We start from the raw sequence: 6,370 nt of genomic DNA on the forward strand, positions 1-6,370 counted from the left end.
TCTACTTCTGAAACTGTTGTGGTGAACATTGAATTTAGGGACAGACATGTACTTATCCCTGCAAAAAAAAAATGCACGACTTTGACATATGCCATTTCTATGACACGCGGGGTCTGAGTCCACATGTCATAGACACGGGCCATGTTATTACTTTGCAGGGGGGCATCTCAGGGAAAGAGGGGGCTGTTGGAATTAACCACGTAGTCACAGTCCGGCTCGGACGTGAACAGGACACCGAGTCGTATTGGGTTAGGCTAGTTAGCTTTACTCCTATATATACTCATACCCCTTGTAATCTTTGCAACTTGAGTTCAAAGCAATACAAACAAAGATCAGGACCGATACGGTCCTGTGGCCATCCAACTCGGCGTATTTGTCTCGCGTGTGTTTGTCCTGCCGGCGACTCGATCCAGCTAGCGTACGAAGCTAGCTAGTCACCTTAGCAAATCTATCCAGCAGGCTGCTTGTTTGCTTGTTTACTTGTACGTGTGCGTAGACAGTCTACGTCCATCCATAAAAGTAACTCGGCCGGTCCGATGACTACAAGTGTACTCTCGACGGAAAGAACTCGTTTACGAGCAACGTACAGGGGATTTGTGCTAACAATTGGTATCAAAGCAAGGTTGATCTTCTAGTAACGGAGGATCATGGCGGACGACGAGAAGAACAAGCAGCTGACGGAGTACTCCGGTGCGGCTAAAGTAATTGCTGCTCCGGCAAGTTCATCGTACCCACGATTTGATCGCGATAACTTCGGGGTCTGGAAGGCCCTCATGGAGTGTGGTCTCCGCGCCAACGAGTTATGGGACGCGGTCGATCCAGGAGGCGACACGTTCAAGAAGGAGGGAGCCGAGCACCGGAAGGATCGGCAGGCCGCGTCGGTGATTTACTCGGTGATGCCGATGGATGTTCTCTAACACCTGATCGCCAAGGATGTAAGTGCATCTAGTGCCACCCCTAGTTGGTTTTGGAGTATTGACGACAAACCTGGTTGAGGGACTAATGTGTTTGTGAGAATTGCAGGATAACACAGGTAGTAGTCCCTCATTGATTCGGTTTATCTACCGGAGATGACCCCTAAAAATGTATGAAGACATTGAAAACAATGGTGGTATGTGAAGATATTCACGTTGAAGACTATGACAAGAGAAGACATTGCGTGAAGACTATGGGGCGCAAAGACTTAGTTGTTTCGTTGTCTCCTTTTTTTCTTTGTTGAGTCATAGGGACCACCGTACTGTTAAGTGGGGTCTAAGTGAACAAAGTCAGAGTGACTGAAGTGATGCTCAACCAAAATCCTATGTCTTCGAGCGAAGACAGTGAGAGCAAATCGGGTCAGGTTGCCTAGTGGCTATAAATAGCCCACCCCCTACAACCATAAACGGTTGGCTGCTCGGAGTTAGTGTACGGCTTTTGTCATTTGAGAGCAACCCACCTCGAAGCCTTTGAGAGAGAATTCCTTGCGAGGATAAAGGCCTAACCACCCAGAGCCAAAGAGTGTTAGGCATCACTGAAGTCTTCCTGTCTGTGTGATCTGAAGACTTATTACACTTGAGGACTGTGAATCCTTCAGCCGGTTAGGCGTCGCGTTCTGAGCATCCAAGGGTCATTGTGGATCGCCGGTGAACGAAGTCTGTGAAGGTTTGGGAGTCTACCTTGAAGACTTACCAGAGTGATTGGGTGAGGACTGGGTGTCCTTAGCTCAAGGGGAATAAGGTGAAGACGTGGTCTTCTGAGTTGAATCTCAGCCTCCCTAACCAGACGTGCAGTTGTCACAGCAACTGGAACTGGTCCAACAAATCATTGTCTTCAACGAGTCACTGGTTTCGTCCTTCCCATTCCTTTACTTACTGTTGGCCCTGGTGAAGTCATTCCATTATCTTTTGTCTTCACTGAGTAATTGATTGTTCTGATTGGCTTCACATTATCTTCCTACCTGATCTATACTGCCTAGCTGCTATTAGTCATTGTGCTTTCACTTTATTGAATACTTGACTATGGCTTGCTTAGTGTAGTCTACCTTCCGCTGCATGGTAAATAGGTTTATTTCTATCGTTTGTCTTCGAAACTTCCATGTTTTGAAGACTTTCATAAAAATCGCCTATTCACCCCCTCCCCCCCTCTAGTCGATCACTAGCACTTTCAAAGGAAACGACGAAGGAGCACTAGTAGAAAAAGGGTCAAATGTGAGACACATTAGTCCCGGTTTGTAACAGAACCGGCACTAATGTGTCCATTAGTGCCGGTTCCAACCGCTAGGCGGGAAGAGATCTTTAGTACCGGTTCGTGGCGAACCTTTAGCACCGGTTCGTGCCACGAACCAGTACTAATGAGAGTGGTGGCAGGATGTTGTCAAAGTGGGGCCCCTCCAGCACCTTTAGTACCGGTTCGTGCCACGAACCGGTACTAAAGGTCGTCCTATATAAACCCTTCGTCCACCAGCACTCTGTTCTTCCCCCTTTCCCCTCTCCCTCTCCTCTGTTCTTCCCTTCTTCCTCTCGAGTTCATCACAAAATTTGCCCCAAATTTGTCAAGATTTGGCGGCCCCCATCCATTCAAATGATCACAAAGGTTAGCAACTTTGTCCTTTCATCTCTCATTGCTAGATTAGCTCTTGCATTGGTTTATATAGTGATTAATTGTGGGTTTTAGTAATTTGGGAGGAATTATATGTGGTAGTATTTGATTTTTATGCAAATTGAGGTCAAAATAACACTTAGTTTGCATATGTAGGTGTGGTTTACTTAGTGCCTTCTAAATCTCCGTCGTAACCACCGTCGATCGCCCGCACCATCCCGTCGCCGGCACCACCTTGTGGTGAGCCTCTTGTTCATGAAATTTTATATAAAAAATGGATGTTTGTGTGATTTGGATATATAGTTACTCGTATAATTATCTTACCCGTACGTTGTTTTTTATACATAGTGCCATGGTTTTGATATCCGTCTCCGTCGGCCCTCGTCCTTGTTATGATTCGGATGTGGTATATTCTCTTTTAAAACTATTTGTTGCATCTCGTGCTTATGACAAATTATGCACATCAAGCTGACATAGATATTTGTATGTAGGAGGTAGTTGAACCGTAAATTCCAACCGACCCTATTGTCGAGAGGTTAAATTTAGTTGAAAGAGAAAACGAGGATTTGAAAGAAAAATTGAAAAGAATTGAGGGGAAGAAGATGGAATTGGAGTTGTATGTTGCTGATGTCGTCGATGATCACAAGATTAAGATGGAGAAAATGCGCTTAAAGATTAGAAAAATTAGAAAATATGCCATTCATAGTGAGGCTTGGTATCATTATGCTGTTGGATCAATTGTTACCTTAGTTGCGATCTTGACCGCATTTGTTGTTGCATTTAAATTCTTTAGCTAGAGAGTTATTTGTTTGTTGCATTTAAGTGTTGTATGAACTTTATGTATGAAATTTATGTATTGTATTAATTTGGTGTTTTTGGTGTTGTGTATTGAAGATGAGCCGGCAATGGATGTACGATGACCGATGCTCTCCCGAGTTCATTAATGGCGTTCATACTTTTCTGCTTGCGGCTGAGGCAAACAAGCGGGCGGATGGTTTTATGCCTTGTTCATGTGCTGGCTGTAAGAATGGTCACAATTACTCTACGTCAAGAACCATTCACGTCCACCTGTTTGAGTCCTGTTTCATCCCCCACTATAATGTTTGGACCAAGCACGGAGAAAGAGGGTTATGATGGAAGACAATGAAGAAGAAGAGGACGACGACAGCTATCCTGGCCATGGGTTCCCTGAATACGATGATACAACAATGAGGGAAGAAGCTGAACCGGTAATGCGGGAAGAAGTTGAGCCGGCAATGCGGGAAGAAGCTGAAGAAGAGGCATCGGATGAGCTCGTTGATGATCTAGGTTCTACTAGAAATTCTATTTATATATATGCATAACGTGTACAATATATAGTATCGTAAAATACCAGCAAACGAAAAAGAATTAAATGGAAAACACAAAGTTAAATGAAAAAGAAATAATAAACCCAAAACTCTCCTACCTTTTAATACCGGTTGGTGTCACCAACCGGTACTAAAGGGCTCCCTGCCCCCGGAGCTGGCTCGTGCCACGTGGTTGCCCTTTAGCACCGGTTCGTACTGAACCGGTACTAAAGGGGGGGGGGGGCTTTAGTGCCCACACTTTAGTGTCAGTTACCGAACCGGCACTAAAGGGCCTTACGAACCAGTGCTATTGCCGGTTCTGCACTAGTGGAGGTGTGGGATTCTTTGAAGCTCATGTTTGAGGGACACACCCGCGTGAAGCAAGCAAATCTCCAAACTCTCCTAAGGAACTACGAGACTTTGGTCATGGGCGACGATGAGTCCGTGGATGCGTTTGCTTCACGGGTGGCTACTCTCGTCAATCGGATCCGCGCGCTTGGAGAAAACCTCACGGAGACCTCGATTGTCCGGCGGTTCTTGCGTGCGGCCCCTCCCCGGTACCTGCAAATTGTCACGGCGATCGAGCAGTGCGTCGATCTCGCGACTCTATCCATCGACGATCTTGTCGGCCGGTACAAGGCTCACGATGAGCGAATGCGGTACAGTCTTGGGGACGGGAGGAACGACAAGCTTGTGATGCTCACAAAGGCGCAATGGATTGCCCTGTCAAAAGAAAAGGAGGGCGGATCTACGAGCAGTGGTATGAAGAACGGGAAAGGGAAGCAGCGCTCGGCAAGAAAGAACTTCGCCGACTCGGATGACGAGTCAGATGATGAGGCTGCACCACCACCGAGGAGAAAGTTTGACATCAGGAAAGTGAGGTGTTATAACTGTGGCCTCCTCGGTCACTTCAAGGCTGACTGCGAGGAAACACCGAAGTAGACGGCGCTCATGACCCAGCAAGGAGATGATGGTGACATGATGTTGATGAGTGAACTCGTGGACGAGGAGGATCCAGACTCTCAAGCGTTGACTAAAGAAATTGTCAAGCTTGCGGAAGAAAAAGTTTGCCATCATGATCATGTTTCGGAAACTCGTGTCGAAGCTACAGATGCGGGGGTGATTCCAAAGCTTACGACAATGTTATGGATGTAAGTGCTAACTTTGCTGGAGCGGATGCAGCGAAAGCTGCGTGTGCTCGTCCATGGAGAAGTAGCCTTTGCACGGCGCGTCCAAGAGTGGCCAGCTGCGGTCGAAAGAGCAGTTCAGAAAATCTGAAGATAGACGAAGACGTGACGTCAGAAGTCCACGGCAGAAGACGTCTCGATGTGGTCGTGTCAAAACATCACAGGGCAAATCGAGATGTGCGGCGACTTACACTCGGACCAGACGAGTGTGCTGCGTACATGAAGCCAGCCGGTTCGGCTAGGAGCGCAGGCGTCATGAGTTGTAGCGCACCAGACAAGACTAATTCAGGCACAACTGGAGGTGCTGCACCCAGTAGGTCGCTCGTGCAGTCGACCGACGCGAGCGTTGCATCACGCAGTAGAACAGGCGAGTCAGCAGGAGGTGTGCATGTTGCGCCAAGTTCACCATTAGGCAGCCCACTCGGTGGAGGTACATCCACGGGAGCTTTTGGAGGCTTTTCCAACAGGCTAGAAAGTGGGCACGGTCCAGGAAAAGGACACGCGTCAGAAGGTGCTGCAGTTGGACAAACAGAAGTTAGCCTAGTGGCTGGTGGTCCGTTGCAGGTTCTTCTCTAGAGAGCAGTTTGGGTGTGGGCAAAATGCCAGAAAAGAGAAGTTTGGCAACTTCAAAAGATGTGCCGTCTCCTTCGATAGCACTGGAGACAGAAGAACGACCACATGAACCAGATGAAGCGCTTCAAATAAAATCGGTGAAGATGAAGAGTAAAGGGCAACGATGTTTGCAAATTGAGGAACCGGAATTTTTGGACGCAAATACGAAGGAGCATTGGCGTCATGTTATGAAAGAAGAGTTGGGGTCGATCCACGACAATAATTCATGGGAGCTTGTGGATCTTCCCAACAATGAAAAGGCTATGGAGCTCAAGTGGGAATTCAAGGTCAAGAAAGATGTCGAAGGGTGCATGAAGCACAAAGCGAGGTTTGTGGCCAAAGAGTATGTGCAAGAGGAAGGTGTGGACTTCGAAGAAGTGTTCGTTCCCATTGCAAAGATGGAGTCGGTGAGATTACTCATCGCTCTCGCGGCTCAGGAATCATGGAAAGTACATCACATGGATGTAAACTCCGTGTTTTTGAACGGCAAGATAGAAGGAGATGTGTATGTTAATCAACCACCGGGTTTCATCAAAGAGGGAGAAGAGCACAAGGTACTGAACTTACACAAAATCTTGTATGGGCTATGGCAAGGACCTCGGGAGTGGAACATCAAACTTGATCGAACATTGATTTCTCTTGGATTTGAGAAAGCTCCACTAGAGC

The sequence above is a fragment of the Triticum aestivum genome, chromosome 7A, assembly GCF_018294505.1.
Source record: "Triticum aestivum cultivar Chinese Spring chromosome 7A, IWGSC CS RefSeq v2.1, whole genome shotgun sequence".
Classification (NCBI taxonomy): Eukaryota; Viridiplantae; Streptophyta; class Magnoliopsida; order Poales; family Poaceae; genus Triticum; species Triticum aestivum.